We start from the raw sequence: 17736 nt of genomic DNA, 5'->3' as shown, positions 1-17736 counted from the left end.
GAAAATATCCTCCAAAATTGTCTCTTGGTGCCAGAGCCTGGGGAGGCTGCTCTTTTCTCCAGGAGGAGTGCCTCGGCTGTAAGGTGGAAGTTGTGTATCTGCCTACTTAGACAGATGGAACTTTTACTAATGTCTAGATACTATCCGTGTGGACATACCATCCCCATTTTGTAGACAATCCCTTGCTCCTCCTTCCACCCTCACTCAAAGATTTCTACAACTCCCAGATTGCTGCGGGAAGTGAAGTGATGCGGGAGAGAGATGGTCAGCCAGCTTTCAAGGATTACATTCTCAAGGTCATCTCTGACTTCTAGCTCTGGCTTCCAACGATTAATGTGGTCTGTGAATCATTTAGAGAGCATATGCATGCTGTCTCTGTTCTATAACACACCGACCCAGTCAACTCAGTCCCTATACTCAAGTCTTTATATGTATAGGTAGATTGGACTGACATTTGGATGATATAAAAAGGATTTAAATTGCAGATTTGCATACAGTGTATGATAAAATTCGCTATGCTGCTCCTAAAAATACTATTGGCCCCAAGGTTTTCTTTTGTTAGTCCTCACCCAAGGACATTTTTCCCATTGAGTTTTAGAGTAAATGGAAGAGAAGGAGGGAGAGAAAGAAAGGGAGAGAGAGAGAGAGAGAGAGAGAGAGAGAGAGAGAGAGAGAGATCAATGTGAGACAGACATATCAACTGGTTGCCTCCTACACATGCCTGGACTGGGGCTGTGGAACAAACCTGCAACCCAGGTACGTGCCCTTGATGGGAAATCAAACTCATGACCCTTCAGTGTGCAGGCTGATGTTCTAACCACTGAACACACTAGCCAGGGGTTGGCCACAACCATTTTTCTTTATTTTCCAAACCATTTTTCATGGCCAGGCCACCCCCACATAGCACACCAGGTTTTCCCCTTCCTGAGCCTCCATCCCTTTCCATTGTCTCACATCTGTCTACCACCACCATCTCCTCCCCACCAAATTTCTCTAATCAAAAAGAGCTGTTATAGGACCGAGCTAGCTTTATAGTCTTATCTTTACTACATATTCTTGATCTAGTTAGTAAAGTAAACTTGCAGTAGACTTTTCTTCAAAACAGGATTTGCAATACTCACTGGAGTATTATAAACCACGCTCCTGTGATTCCTTGCAAAAATGCTTTGGTTCTTCTGAGAGAGCTAAACCCTACCCTTGTTTGTATTTCTGCTTAATCCCATTTTCATAGAGGTTTCCAAATAGTGGTCCATGTTTGAAAAACTGCATTATAGTGATAGGGAACTGGAAGCGGGGGAGACAGGAGGGGTGAAATTGACTTGATTTTTTTATTTTTTCTTGTAATAATTTATTTGATCCTCCTGTAGGTTAAAAAGAGGTTGGTTTTTATGTTCTGGCTTTTCCCACCCTCTCTTCTCATTTTTTATTAATATAAGGTAAGATTTGAAAAGTGTTTTTTAGAATGATAGAGAGAAAGAAAGAGGAAAAGGAGGGGGGAGAGAGAGAGAGAGAGAGAGAGAGAGAGAGAGAGAGAGAGAGAGAACATATCAATTACAGAGAAAGCCTTAAACATAGTCTGTTATCAAATTTAATATTAGCACAGAGATGATTCTTTTTTCAACAGCAACACATTTAAAGGGTCATTTTCTTCAAATGTCTGTGGGCTATTCAAACCATGAATTCAAATGAGGAAGCCCCTAACTATTACCAACTATAACAATCAAAATGTCAAGACTAGGAATGATTCTCCAGCTCAAATCAGAACTCGAGGGCAAAAAATTATTTTCTGTTAAATAAAAGTCAGTCTCCCCCTAAAATCTTAACCTCGTGTTCCTTGAAACTGAGTTTTCTCCTAAGCTTTGTCATAAAGCATTTTCACCAGTTACAGTTCCCAGAACCAAAAATGCTTGTCTAACAATCAAGAGGCTTAATAAAGTTAGAGACAATACAGGAACTGCTGCACTTGCTTTTTCATCCTTCTCCCCCCTCCCCCGCCCCCACACACAATATGTTGGGAATAAATAAATCAGGGCATCATTTTGCAAGTTACTGTAACCATTACCTAGAGGCTAATATCATGGGAAGTTCTCATTCCTAGGGTTGGATTAAGTTGCATGCCTAATTTTTAGATATTTCCAATCAGCCAGAAACAAAATTGTTGGCCTAATACACAAGTAAAATCTGATTAGTAAGCTCACCTCCAAATAAATAGTACAAATAAAAACAACATTGGATACTTTTTTTTCAATCTAACAAAGTAGATCAAGGAGAATGCTGGAATGCCCAGCATAGGCCAGGGTGGCAGGATCTGAACTCTGGCAAAGTGTCACCTGCGAATTACAGTGCTGTCGCCTTTTTCAGAGCACACTTTCAGAACCTATGAAGTAAACACACATGCCTAGTCATCCCGCTTTTAAAAACCTGGCCTGCATATGCTATTGTTGTAATTAGCTAGTTGTTAATATTAATAAAAGAAAGAAAGCAAAGGGAATTCAGACATTATAAGCACGGTTACCTGGGCAGCTTCACCTGGAAGCTACAGTTCCATTCTCCCCAGGGAACCACTAGTCCATTCCCTGAAGACCACTGGAGGAAGGGGTCCAATAAAGGAGGAGATAGGTGCATGCACAGTGAAGCTGGGGTGACGTAAGGAAGGTGCTTACCTGCCAGTCTAGGAACAATGGATTGGCTGGAGGGTGAACCCCAATGCAAGCACGCGAAATCTTGGGAAATTTGGTTGGTTTGAAGAAGTTCCTCATTAAAAGCCACAAAGACTTCTCTCTCTCTCTCTCTCTCTCTCTCTCTCTCTCTCTCTCTCTCTCTCTCTCTCTCTCTCTCTCTCTCTCTAGTTCGCTCTTGCTCTCTCTTGCTCCGTGACTGGTTTTGCCCATGTGCTCGCCTGTTCTCTCTCCATAGCCATGTGGCCTTAAGCAGCCGCATGTGCCATAGCCTTGCAGACCCCACACACAATGGACCACAGCTGGGAACACCAGCTAAGCTACCAGATGCTGGATTGCACTGTACTTAAATATGGAGCAGAAATTCTGGGCAGTGGCCTTAACTCTTGCCCTCCTGGAGAGAAAATTGGACTTCTTGGCAAGATGGAATGAGATGGGACCTTGGAAAAGAACCCCCTTAATTTTATATTATCAACAAAACTTTCCATGAAACCCATCTTCCTGTGGGGCCTCAGGAAATTCTTTTCCTCCCAGCATCCCAAAAACTCCTATTTCATTGGTCACACACATAGAATAGGAATACAAAAACACACATTGTGAAGATGTTCTTTGCAAGATCCTTTGTTATTTTTAAAAAGTGGGGGGGTGGGGGGGATTAATGCATCCATTACTAGAAGAATGAATAAATAAGCTATTGGTAAGTGTACACAATGAAATTTTCATGTATATATTAAAAGAATGAGAGAACTCTATAAAACTGCCTTGAAACCATCTTGAAATTGTCCATGATACTTGGTTACATTAAAATTCTCAGTATCAAACCACTTGATTCTTTGTAAAACTTATCAAAGAAGACTTGCCCATGGTCACCTCAGTATTATTAATTGACAGAATTTATATTGCAACTCAAGGACAACTGTCTCTAAATATCATGTTCCTCCGGGGGGCCCTGCTACCTTCCCCTCCACAGTTGCCCCATTTTGTGACAAGTTCACAGAAGGCGCCCCCCCCCCCCGACACACACAAGCACGTGCACACACACACACACACACACACACACACAGCTTTTAAAAATGCACTTACTCAAAAAGCCAAATTTGCACAATGGATTCAGGAGCTATTGTCTCTATCACAATAATTTAGTTCACTTTCAAATGAATTCAAAATAAGAATTCTTTAAAAGGCTAGCTTTCCTGGTGCTTTAAAAATATGGCTTCCTTTACACAAACTTGAGGGGAATATATCTGTTATGTAAAGTGAGGAATGCAAGCAATCAAGGCTCTCTGACAGTCCCTTTTCAGAGAGCTTTTGGAACAACCTGTCTAACCTGTCATCCTCAGTTTGCAGGGACAAAGGAATTACACCATCCTCTGCCCTCTAGAAGTTTACAATTCATCACCCTGCACTAGGAAGGCGAGTCCACTCACAATTAACATTTAACACTAACTGCTTCAGTTTCCTCCAGGGAAGCCACACAGGGCATCAATTACCACTTACCCACATGCTGGAGCAGAGGCACTTCCTGACATATCCCTTACTTATTCCCTCACATCCCTTTTGTTGTCTCTAAAAAAATCATCCCCAAAAATATGGTTCCATGAATTGAGATTTTCTGGGGACCAGGAAGGCCGCACGAGTCACAAAATATATCGGCTTCCACGTTCCAGCCATTGAAGACCAAAAGTCAAAAATCCATGACTCGCCGAAACCGGTTTGGCTCAGTGGTAGAGTGTCCGTCTGCGGACTGAAAGGTCCCAGGTTCGATTCCGGTCAAGGGCATGTACCCGAGTTGCGGGCACATACATCCCCAGTAGGGGGTGTGCAAGAGGCAGCTGGTCGATGTTTCTCTCACATCAACGTTTCTAGCTCTCTATCTCTCTCCCTTCCTCTCTGTAAAAAATCAATAAAATACATCTAAAAAAAAAAAAATCCATGACTCAACAATCAAGGCCTCAAAAGGAGAGAAGCAGAGGCAGTTTTCCAAGAGCTGGCGAGGCAGCTACACTCCAGGTCAGGTGGCCAGGTTCTAGGCCAGCTGCAAAGCATCCCCCTCCTCTGTAGCTGTGGGCAAGGCTTTTAACAACCAACTCCGGCTTCTTCCCACCTGTAAAACGGATAATCATCGCCTTCTTTTGAGATGTGTATAAATTAATTAGTTGAGGTTTGGAAAGAGTTGTGAGAGCAAAATGATACTCATAAATGTTAGATATTAGCAGATTTTGTTGTCAATGTCACGGCTTTCGTTTGGCACCATCTATCATATTACACACACTGAGAGCAGGAAGTATCACCACCTTGTATCTGATTATTCTTCCTTAAGTTACATAAGGGCTAACCTCGGGGATTCAAAACAATTCCACAGGACTCATAAATCATAAGTCTGCATTATTAAGGGAAAATATTATTACTTGCAAGGCATCTTAACATCCTACAACATCTCCTGTTATTTTTATTAGTTATGCTTCACAAACACCCATGAAGGCGGTTGTAGCAGTTTTGACACCATCTTACAGCCTAGAAAACAGGAAAGGACTGCGCATATGCCTTGCACCGGCCACTTCCTGTAATTAGAACTCTTGGTTTCTAAACTACCAATCAATCTCTCCAGTGAATCACCTCTTCCCTACAAAAGGAATTGTCCAGACATGCATCATAGGGATCCAAAAGAAAAAGGTGCAGGGCTTATAGAGATTCTGCAAATAACAGAAACAGTGCTATATGCTCTGAAGTTCTCTCTCAACTCTTTAAAACAAGGCAATGTGCTAGAAATAGTTTATTTAAAAATATGTTCTAACATAAGAGATTTCAATGAATTCATATCACCATTTAATTTGCTGAGAGGTGTTTGTTGTCACCTCCCAGAGCTAAGCAAAGGCCAGCACCCCGAATGCTGTGCTGGGGAGTTTAGACCTTATTCAAAGAACCAAGGGGAACCCAGGTTGGCAGAGAAGGGGTTATGTGAAAGGCTCAGGTGTACCTTTTGGAAAACTCAGAATGGCTTCATGAAAAAGGATGGTGTGGAAAAGGCAATATTATGCAGAAAAATAAATGGGGACCTAAGAGATTGTGATGACTTAGATGAAGACAGAAGTGATGAAGTTGAAGATATTAAAAAACAACAATAACAACAACAAAGAACCATAAAGAAGGGATGGAATCCAGGACCTACCAGTAGAGACTGGCCTTAGGCGAGTGGAGGAGCATCTTTTCCATCATGAGAGGGGAATAGGAGAACAAACATGTTAAAAAGAATGAAGAAGGAACCTGCTCAAACCATCCATGAATATCAGTGGGAGGTGAGAGAAAAGTGGTCAGAAGATGAACCGTAGCAGAAGACAGCAAGGGACCCAAATGATCTCAGAGGAAAGGAGAACTGGCTCTCAGGGCGTGTGTGAGGAGATGCGAGGAGTGAGCAGGGATTGAGCCAGCAGCCTGTGCTGGGAAGATCCCAGAGAAGGAGTCCTGGGAGCAGTCAGGTTTGAGTTACGTTGGAGACAGGGTGAATGCTCTGTGACCCAGTGAATGTTACTGCCATATAACAAAACTTTGCTCTACTAATTCTTCAGTTTCTATCAAAGTTACTCTGAAGTCTAATCTGATCCCAAATGTACACTTTTAGCTTTCCCTTCCAAGGAAGTGTCACCTATAAATTAAAGGAGCGATATTTTCTAGGTCAACTCACCAAAGGAAATATGAAAACACCTGGTCATGGGAGCCCTGAGGCTGCTATTAAACCAGGGGTGGCAACCTCAGGTCCAAGATCTGTGGACTCTGGGGCACGGGGTCTCAGGGCACTAGTCACTAGGCATGACAAGTAGCCTCAAAAGTCTTCTAAATTCAAACAAAATAAGACATATTTTTTAGATTTCAGAGGTTAGAATATGTATGTACACACACACACACACACACACACACACACACACACACACACAAAAGGAATGGTGTTAGAGCAAGCAGAAATGAAATTTAAAATGTGTTTTAAAAGACTAATGCCTAAGTAGATATCCCTGTGACAACATGAAATGCTTGCCATTTCAAGTATAAATGTAAATAAATAATACATCAATTTCCTAGAGAGGCTTTGTGATGTGGCTCACAGAAAATGAAAATTTAAAAAGTCCTACCTTTGTTTCTAACATCATACATGTCCAAGTTCACTAATAAAGGCCAGAAGACAACAGAATGCCCAGGACTCTTTTAGAGGAATATATAGCACTCGACTCGGGGGGGAAAAAAATTATGTGTTTTTTTCCATGCCACAAAAGGTCCTAGAAACCAACCAGAGTATTCAAATAGAGGTTCTTCCTGGCCGCTGAGTCCATTACATCAAGCTGGGTAGGTGTCTCCTGCAACAACTCTTCTATCTGGGGGATCCCTTGATTAGCTCTCTCCTTCCACCTCATCTCACTCATCCCAGTTTCTCTGAACCAAAACCTGCACGGCCAGAAGATGTTATTTATGAAGCAAAGGCAAACACTGTAATATGGTAAATCTTAATATCCAAGCTGCAATACTAATGCTATCGATGTTCTGTCTTCTTCCCCCTTCTTGGGTTCATGTGTTGATGCTTCTAGAAGACCTTTTATTCCAGGACACAGTTTATATACAGGGTGGGGCAAAAGTAGGTTTACACTTGTTCATGTGGAAAATAATACAATAACTAATAAGTATTAATACAAGAATAAAGTCTGTGTTCCCAACTGTAAGCCTAGCTTTGCCCATCCTGCTCACAGTGCCAGACGCAGAAGCTCGGCCATTGTGCGGGGGAAGCTGTGTAGGGTCCAGCTGCCCTGTTTGTTTTTCCTGGCAAGCTTCCCTGGAGCACAGGTCTAGAGGGAGAATGCATACTTCTTACATACAAGTCAAAACAACAATCCCTAGAATTTTATTTTCTCCTTCAATCACTTGTTTAATAGTGAAGAATAACCTCAAGACCAAGCTGACAGTGGCCTTTCTTCTCACGAGCCACTTACAGGCACAAATAAGTTTTTCGTGAGGCATAAGAGAGAAATCTAGAGCTTCTCCATAAAGCAAAGGAAACGAATTCCATGCCCCCATGTGATTATAAAAGGAGGCTTTACTCGTGTCCTTCTCTCTATAGATTTACGAGGGTTTCTGCTGACATGAAGTATGTTCTTTACTGAATTCCTCAAGTGAAGCAAAACCACACATATCTGGTTCTAAAGCAACATACTGAGTCACTAGTTTACACAGTAAATGTGAAATAGTCATTTGCAAGCCTCCGGCATACCTGTGAAGTGGACTGAACCATAACAACTGTCTGGGAAAAGAAAAGAATTTTTCAAATGCAAAAAGAAAATAATAATAATTTTTTTTAATCAGCATTCTAAAAATCAGCTTACAAATCATCTCAACAACTTCTCATGAGTAGAAATGTTTCAGCAGACACTGGATGGCAAGCAGGAAGTCTTGGTGAATAGATCTGTCTAATAAATGAACTCTTGTCACTTTTGTGAAATGGACATTTGATGCATTCATCACTTCCCCCCGTAAAGTCTGACTAGTGGCTATTCTGAAACCCTGGGCCAAGGTGTGGTGTTTGGACCTAAGGTGATCTTGGCCTTGTCTCTCTGTTGCCATTGCATGGCACCAGTCATCAACTTCCCAGTAAAGCTACGTCTGTAATGTAAGCCTCAAGTCCATCTTTCCTTTCACTCCCACTGTGACAGCCTGAGTTCTGGCTGTCATTATCTCTCACACATTTTATTGCCATCTTCCTAACTGGTTTTGGGTGCCCAAAACTCCCTCTGCATACAAAGGTCGATCAGTTCTCTCAGAGCACTGCTCTAATGCTGGCTGAAAATTCTAAGTGTAAACTCCTTAGGCTCTCCATCATTTGGCCCCTCCCCTGTCTATTTCGCTGCCTTCTCACTACCTCCCTGGCACATCCCTTCTCCTCAAGTCAATTGGATTGTTTGTTATTCCTCAAGGTTACTCTATATTTTTCTACCTTCACTTCTGTTTTTCATCTGTTTACAATGCCATTCTTAAAAAAGAACTTAATTGTTGGAAGTATTATAGATGTTTCACACAATCCTTTAAAAACAAAACAAAACAAAACCCACCATCTATATGCAAAGAACCAAGACCAATATCACTCTTTGAGTGAAATTTTCCATGAAAATTCCTTTCCAACACTTATTTTGCTTTGTTCATGCCTCTACCCTGACACTTCTAAAAGAGTTTCTAGTACTTGCTGTTCACATTGGTTTCAACTTCCATCTTAGTTATGCTTCTAATGCATATGCATTGAAAGTTAGCCAAATTGAAGGCACCATGATACAAGCTGAGAGTGCTGTGGAAAATGAGATGCAGACAGACCCTGCTCTCATGGACACTTCGTGGAGCACAGAGAGATAGTTACTGGATAAATAATTGCACAACAGGTTGCAGCATGAATAACAATGGCGTTTAGCACTATAATTGAGAGTTGCAGACTACCAATAGGAGCCCTGAGCTTAGTGGGGAGTATCGGGCACAGCTTCGCAGAAGTGATATTTAGAGTGATATGAAGAATTGATGGGCATTACCCAAACAAAACAAAAAATTGGTAAAGGTCATAAAAGGCAAAGGAAATTCATGTGCAAAGTCCCTAAACCAGAAGGTATCTGAAGAAGCAAAGCTAGACTTGACCATAGAAAAAAGTGGAAGAAAAATGTTGCTTAGAATAAGGTGGAGAGAGAAAAAGAACCAGGTGACATGGAGTCCTCCAAGACATTTAAGAATCGGAGACCTATCCCAAGCATATTGAGAGCTTCCAGGGGGTTCCAAGTAAAGGTATGATGATGTAATTAGATCTGCCTCAAAAACATCACTCCGGAGACAATGTAAACAATGGAAAGAGGGGACAAGCACAGATGCAGAGAGGCCAGTAAGAAAGGCTTTTCAGCTCATAAAGAGCCAGCATTTGGACCAAGATGCTGTCACTGAAACAGAGAGAAGTAAACATAGTTTATAAGTATTTGGGTTGAATCTCTTATGTTCTGCACTTAGAGAAATGGTTGCTTACCAGCCATTTCATATTTAGAAGGCTCAGGGCTTCTCCAGGGCTGAGGATGAAGAAGTGGTCAAGGAGATTGTTTGGTTTTCTGGGTTATACAAATGACAAGTGACTTACTGAGCAGGTTTAGAGAAATAAATCATGAGTTCCTTTTAGGACAAGTTTTATGAGAAGTCTTGGAGCCACCCAAGGATGCATCTGCATCCAGTGATCTGGGCTCAAAGACAAGCTCTCGGGATGGACACTTAGATTGAAAAGTCATCAGCATATGGGGAAGCCACAGGAGAGGATGAGATCACCTAGAGAGAGGGAGGAAGAAGAGAGAGAAGGAGGAGAGAGAGATAGTGGTTGTTCTTAACAAGGAGGTCTTATTAAAATTCACTTGTGGAACTTTCTCAAACTGTTCCCATAATTCAGAATTTCTGGGTGGGGACTAGATATGTATAGCTTAAAAACAAAACAAAACAAAACAAAAACAAAAAAACAACAACAACAAAAAAAAACAACTCCTTCCCAAGTGCTTCTAATGTACATCCAGGATTAAAATTAAGCAAAAAAGAGATACAAGAAGCGAACCTCCGAGACAAAGATGTAAGAAAAGCCAACGTTTAGATTTGCGAAGAGACAGGAAAACAAGCAGAGGAGCCTGAAAAGGAACAGGCACAAAGTAGAAAAGCAAACCAGAGCAGAGAATGCCATGAGGAAGTGGCCACCTGGGAAAATGCTCCTGGGGGTGATGTTCAGGCTGGGAGGACTAAAAAGAGACATTGGCTTCACTACCCATTGTCCTCGGAGTGCGGGGCACCTTGGAGTGGGGGACCTCAGAGTGGTGGGGGCCAAATGCAGAGGGAAGCACTGAAGGGGCAGTCCAAGTGGGGAAAGACCACTAGGAAGCTTGACCAGGGGTGGAGAATTAGGACAGGGACTGGAGGTCAAGGCAAACAGTGGTTTCCACTTGATGACTGGTTCTTTATTGGAAATTCATTTGATCTAAGACTTCTCTGCATTCCCCTGGATATACTGCTCACACACAACAAAAAGCCTCTGGACTTGAAAGGTTGGTAAAGTGCATATTTGCAACTTAGCGGGTCTCACAGGAACACCTTTAGTTCCAATTGACTTGATTCAATAATGTTCATGTATTCCAAAGACTCAGTGTGTACCAAACACCCCCACTCATTTCTGAGGACACAGAGCAGACATGGTCGCCTGTCACGTGGAGGAATGGAGTCTTAGGGGACAAAAGGGGTTTCTCAAGGGTCAACATTAAAATACCTACATTGAGGGGTCATTTGATTTTACTCGGACAAGTACCAAAGTCATGTGAGTGAAACTGTTCGAACTCTATTTTCGTGCTACCTAAACTCTCCTCTGAGAAAGTGTAGGGGAAATCTGGACTCCATCCCTTCCTCTGAAGTTGTGAAGTCTGGTAAGTCATGTAAAACCGGGAAGCCACCTTGGGAAACCCCAACTCACAGCTCTGAGAGCCTTGATGAGTTTTTCAGCCTGCGCTGACAGGAGGAACGCCCCTTACCTCTTTAAAGAGCTAGCTCAAGGCCTTCTCAACTAGACACTTGTCAACCTCTTTTTTCCTTGGGAAACACACAAGGAGTCCATGCCAAGTTTTATTAAGTTTTGAAGCCAGAGGCCTGGGCTATATTGGGGACCCAATAGTCTTCTCTCATAGTTCAGAGAGAACTGGAGAGAAGACCTAGGCTCTCAAGATCCTCTCCCCAAAAGAGGGGACAGGCAGCACCTGACTGGGGTCACCTGGCCACTAGGGGGCTTCAGCTACACACTGGAAGACAAAGGATTCAGGGCAATAGCACTTTCCCTGTTCTTGAGAATAGACTCATTATTTTCTCCACCTAATCAGATCTCACCACCTCCCAACCCCCCGCAATTCATAGAGGTCTCATAATGCTGCTAAACGATCCCAGTCAAACTCCAATGTCCAAAGAAGCAGAACTTTAAGACAGTATAGCAATGAATAATGTGTGATCAGCAACTTTTCAAAGGAACTATGAAAGTAAAATCACAGACTACCCATGAGTAAAACTGGGTGATATGAAGGACAACCAGAAGCTGCGTCCATTTTCATTTTCCAAGAAAGAAAACACGGGTGTAGAGGAGACTTGGGAAGTTTGAATGATAGAAAAGGAAAAATGAATAGAAAGAAGACGCTTCGATCATCCCTGGGGAATTCACTACTCCAGGGCATAGTTTGATTTCAGAGACATTTAGAGTTAAGACCCTTGCTTTATAAATGAGATCCAGGCAAATCTAAGTGGTTACTTTAAAAACATCCTTTCCTAGTTGTTCAAAAGAGAACAAACTTAGGCCCTGTCATAAAATGTGCCTGGAAACTATTAATGTATCAATGGCCTTAAATGGAAACATTTCCTGTAAATACACAAGATCCAACACATGTTAACTAAAAGTCGCTTTTTTTTCTCCCAGAGGATTTCATACTTTGTAACCATCAAGTAGCTACTATACCTTTGGTAAAACTAAATGCTTCATATACAATACGACTTTGTATTCCAAAGATTTTATTTTATTGAATTCCAAAGATTGCAAAACATTAGCTAAAATTTTTGAAACATTGCTAGCAGAAATTACTATATGGACTTTATTTGTCACCACAAGTTTTTAAAGGCCCATTAACTTAAGAATATTTTAAGTGAAGAGTTTACTTTCTCCCCATGTTTTAAGTTTTCTGCATTGTGAGGTTTTTCTCTCCTATGAGAAGTCTGAGAGTAGCCATATACATAAAAACAATAAATGAAATAAAACAGTAGGTTCTTCCTTTATATAAGAAATAGCCCTGATTAAAATCATATTTACATTCTGAATAGTTTTATATAATTGAAATTGCAGAACAGCTCCACACCTGTGTATATAAATTTATTTGCCAAATCCAGGCTAATCTAGAGCTGGTATAATTCCATTTCTTTGGTGTTACATTTAGGTTTCTACCATAGATGACTTTATTCAGGTGTAAGACTTTGAAGTTAGTGCTCAATGTGTATATATATATATATATATATATATATATATATATATCATATCTTACTAATTTGAGCAGCTTAAAAAATTTTTTTTAAAAATTGTTTAAGAGCATTCATATAAAATATGTTTTAAATTACTTCAAAATAACAATATAGAAAAACTAGACTTTGTAGAGAGATTATGGATGAGGTAGGTTTATTGTTGCATTTGTTTTCTAGGGCTCTGTAAAATAACTATAGGTCCAGTGCACAAAGTTTGTGCATGGGGTGAGGGGGGTCCCTCAGCCCGGCCTGCACAGTCTCGCAATCCAGGCCCTTTTGGGGAATGTCAGACTGCCAGTTTAGGCCCAGTCCTGCAGGGATCCCTCAAATCAGTCCTAAACTGGCAGTCAGACATCCCTCTCACAATCTGAGACCTTTAGCTCCTAACTGCTCACCTGCTTGCCTGATTGCCCCTAACCGCTCCCTGGGGGGTGGGGCCTGCCAGGGCTAAGGGCTGTGATTCTGGTTGTTCTGGTTGTTCCACCATTTTGGTTGCTGGGCTTTTATTATATAGCATAGCACTGACTGGGTGGCTTAAACACAGAAATTTATTTTCTCATGAATCTGGAGGTTAAACGAGGGAAAGCAGAGTTGGAAGAGTTACTTTGGAGACCTCTCTCTGCTGCATATAGATGTCTGTCTTCTCCTTGTCTTCACATGGCCTTTTCTCTTTACATGGCTTTGTCCAAATTTCATTTTTTTAAATATGTTTCTATTTATTTCAGAGACAGGAGGGAAAAGGAGAGAGTGATAGAAACATGAATGATGAGAGAGAATTATCAATCAGTTGCCTACTGCATGCCCCTACTGAAAATTGAGGCCACAACCAGTGCATGTACCCTGACCCAGAATGAAACCTTGACCACTGAGCTACACAGGCCAAGCTAAATTTCTTTTTCTTATAAGGATATCAGTCATACTGGATCAGCCTATCCTAATTTTAATTTAATTACCTCTTTAAAGATCCTGTTTCCAAATACAGTCTTATTCAGAGGTACTGATTGTTAGGACTTCAACATCTCAGTTGGGAGAGGAGGGCACAAATCATGCATCACACTGGAGGAAAACGGGTGCTGGCAGCCAGGGGAAAGAAGGCCTATTGCATAAATCTCTTCATGCAACGAGCCTCTAGTAATGTATAAGTCATCTTCCCACATTCTTGCAAATATAGGATATTACTAATCTTCCTCTTTGCCAGAAAATTTCAAATATGATAACACTCATATTTGCTTTATTTACATTTCTTTGATTGCTACGGAAACTATCCATCTTTTTTACATTTTACATAAAATAATTTTATTTTCATCCTATTGGTTTGGGGGAAAAAAAGTGTTATTTCTAAACCACCAACATAAAATAGGTAACTTTACTTTATAGGTAATCTTTATAAGATTATAACGTGTTTTGGGCATCTAAACATATCCTGCCCACTTACCCTTCATTTCCAGTGAAGCTCCCAACCCCATCTATACCATAAGTGGTGGTAACCTACCACCTGATACAAGGAATCAACCAATCAAATTCTAGCTCCTGTTATTTTAACCAGGATATTCCAAGAAAGACTACCAGTTGGCAGTGCAGCTGAGTATTAAAGGAATCCCAGGAAGTAAGTCTTGGTTAACGTCAGTCACAACCATGTGCAATTTTAAATTAGAAAAAAATGAAAAAAGATTCATTTCGTGTCACAGGGGACAGTCTTCTTTACGAAATTAATCAATAAGACCTTAAGAAGTAGTTTTAAAATTTTGGCTAAATCTTCAGGTAGCTAAAAAAGTTGCTGTGACAAGGTGTGTGCATCCATAATGACCTATCTCTGATTCTTGGTCAGCCTGGGGAAGAACTGAATAAAAATGGATGGAGAGAAAGGAATGGATAGAATAAATAATAACAAGTGTAAAAGATAATAATAATAGTTAGGTGTGTAATAATAACAATGTTTACTAATTCCTTGTGAGCTGGAGGGCCTGGCAAATTATGGGATGGCCAGAAAAATGCTTCTCTTCTTCCTAATGTTTTTAGCCAGAGATTGCAAACTTGAATATCTGTAAGGACTAAACAGATATTATAAAGGTGGAAAAGAGGTAAATGTGTGTCCCACCTTAAAACCAGTCAAATTTAGAGTTCTTTAAACAGAATTCTAGCCAATCATGACCACAGACTTAATTCCATCTATCGATATAAACTGCCAACATGACACTAGCTTTAGACTCCAGTAATAATATTGAGAGTTGATGTTGGTCCTAATACCAAGACATCATCTAAGCTTCCCATAAAACTTCCCATACTTGTGAACACTTACCTCATCATCATGTCATTGTTATGGATTGAATTGTGTCCACCTCAAAATTCATATATTGAAGCCTTAATCCCCAATACTTCAGAATGTGACTATATTTGGAGACAGATCCTTTATTTATTTTTTAAAATATATTTTATTGATTTTTTTTTTTTTTTTTTTTTTTTTTTACAGAGAGGAAGGGAGAGGGATAGAGAGTCAGAAACATTGATAAGAAAGAAACATCCGAGAAACCAAGATGGCGGCATAGGGTAGACACCAGAATGCAGCCTACCACAACAAATTTGAATTTAGAATTGAAAAACAGGGGAGGCATTGCCCTGAAGCGCCAGACGGCTGGCTGAGAGGAGGCTCTGCCATCTAGGAAGGAGAGAGAAGGCATGCTGAACCTCAGGAACTGTGAAGGACTTTTCTAAGGCGAGACTGACAGGGAACCAAAGATTGTCTGCGCCACCCCGAGACCCTGCCCTATTCAAGCAGAGTACGGAAACCCTCCTAGCTGAGACACTGCTGATCCTCACAGCCAATTGGCTTGGAGATCAACGCTTCCCAGTGATACCAACAATAAGCAAGGCTTAACAACAAGACTGCACACACAGCCCACAAAGGGCTACACCAAGACTGTCCACTGCAGGTAACTGAGAAGGCTGTGCTTCTGGGCTCTACCAGAACACCTAGCACACAAAGCTATTCCATCAAATCAGGGAAACAACTAAAATGCAGACAAAAAGAAGGACACAAAGGAAGGAGATGGAGGAAAAGAAAAGATTGGACATTGAGTTCAAAACTACAGTTATAAGGTTATTCAACAATATCCTAAAAAAGGCCGATAATAAATTAGACCTATGAGGATATGAAAAGGGAGCAACTAGAAATAATAAGGGATCAACAAGAAATGAAGAAAACATTGTCTGAAATAAAAAATATTATACAAAGTCCTAAAAACAGACTGGAAGATCGCAAGAATCAAGACAAAGATTTAGAACACAAAGAGCCAGAGGACACTCCTCTGTAGAAGGGAGAAGATAAGAGAATCCAGAAAGTTGAAGATAGTGTAAGAAACCTCTGGGACAATTTCAAGCGAACCAACATCAGAATTATGGGGATTCCAGAAGAGAGAAAGCAAGATACTGAAAGAGTACTAGAAGAAATAGTGACAGAAAACTTCCCACACCTGGGGAAAGAAATAGACTTACAAGTCCAGGAAGCCCGCAGAACCCCAAACAAAAGGAATCCAAGGAGGACCACACCAAGACATATCATAATTAAAATTCCAAGAGCAAAAGACAAAGAGAGAATATTAAAAGCAGCAAGAGAAAAGCAGGTAGTGACCTATAAAGGAGCACCCATAAGATTGTCAGCTGATTTCTCAACAGAAACCATGCAGGCCAGATGGGAATGGCAAGAAATATTCAAGGTGATGAATAACAAGAACCTACAGCCAAAGATAATCTACCCAGCAAAGCTATCACTCAGAATCAAAGGACAGATAAAGAGCTTCACAAATAAAAAAAAGCTAAAAGAGTTCATCACCACCAAACCAGAATTATATGAATTGCTGAAGGAGGTTATTTAGGAAGAGGAAGAAGATAAAGATAAAAATTATGATCAAGAAATACGTAGCTATCAACAAGTGAATCTAAAAACCAAGGAAATTTAAAAATCTGATGAACAATATTAACTGGTGAATATAATAGAATCAGAGGTATGGAAGGGGAGTGGACTGACGATTCTCAGGGAAAAGGGGAGTGGGGGTGCGGGAAGAGACTGAACAAAAACTGTGCACCTATGGATAAGGACAATGGGGGATGGGGAAAGGACAGAGGGTGGGGTGGGAACCTGGTGAAGGGGAGCAATTGAGGGGGGGAAGAGGATCACATTTGTAATAATCTGAGCAATAAAGATTTATTTAAAAAAAAAAAAAAAAGAAAAGAAACATCCATCAGCTGCCTCCTGCACACTCACTACTGGGTATGTGCCTGCAACTAAGGTACATGTCCCTGACGAGAATCAAACCTGGGACCCTTGAGTTCATAGGCCAACATTTTATCCAGTGAGCCAAATGGTTTAGGGGGGAGAAAGAGCCTTTAAAAAGGCTATTGAGTTGAAAGAGGCCAGAAAGGTGGGTCCTCTTCCAATCTAACTGGTGTCCTTATAAGAAGAGGAAATTTGTACACACAAAGAGACATCAGGAAGGCCTTGGCACAGAGGAAAAACCACATTCAAACACAGAGGAAAGTCCACAGGCAAATACAGGGAGAAGGTGGCCACTGCACACCAAGGAGAGGGGCCTCAGAAGTAAACAAACCTGCCGACACCTTGATCTTGGGCTTCCAGCCTAGAACTGTGAGAAATTAAATTTCTGTTGTCTAAGGCATCCAGTCTGTGGTATTTTGTTATGGCAGTCCAGCAGACTAATCTATCCATAATGTATATACATGTCAGTTTCTTCAAATACACTGGAAATCCTCCCCTCCCCCGCCCACAAGCAAAGACTGAATCTTATGCAGATGCCCACTGCAAAGTACAGGGGCAAAACATGATAGCAGTCACTCGACAACTATGAATTGAGTGAATGAGGAAGTAAATTTTAGGCAAATTTTATAGACTTTCCAACTTGGAAGCCATTTAAGTTTTCAGTGTATTCTGCTTGAAACCAAGAGAGGGATAGAGACGCAACTTGCTAGT

This window comes from Pipistrellus kuhlii, unplaced genomic scaffold, assembly GCF_014108245.1.
Source record: "Pipistrellus kuhlii isolate mPipKuh1 unplaced genomic scaffold, mPipKuh1.p scaffold_m20_p_1, whole genome shotgun sequence".
NCBI lineage: Eukaryota > Metazoa > Chordata > Mammalia > Chiroptera > Vespertilionidae > Pipistrellus > Pipistrellus kuhlii.
This window is presented reverse-complemented; position numbering follows the sequence as displayed.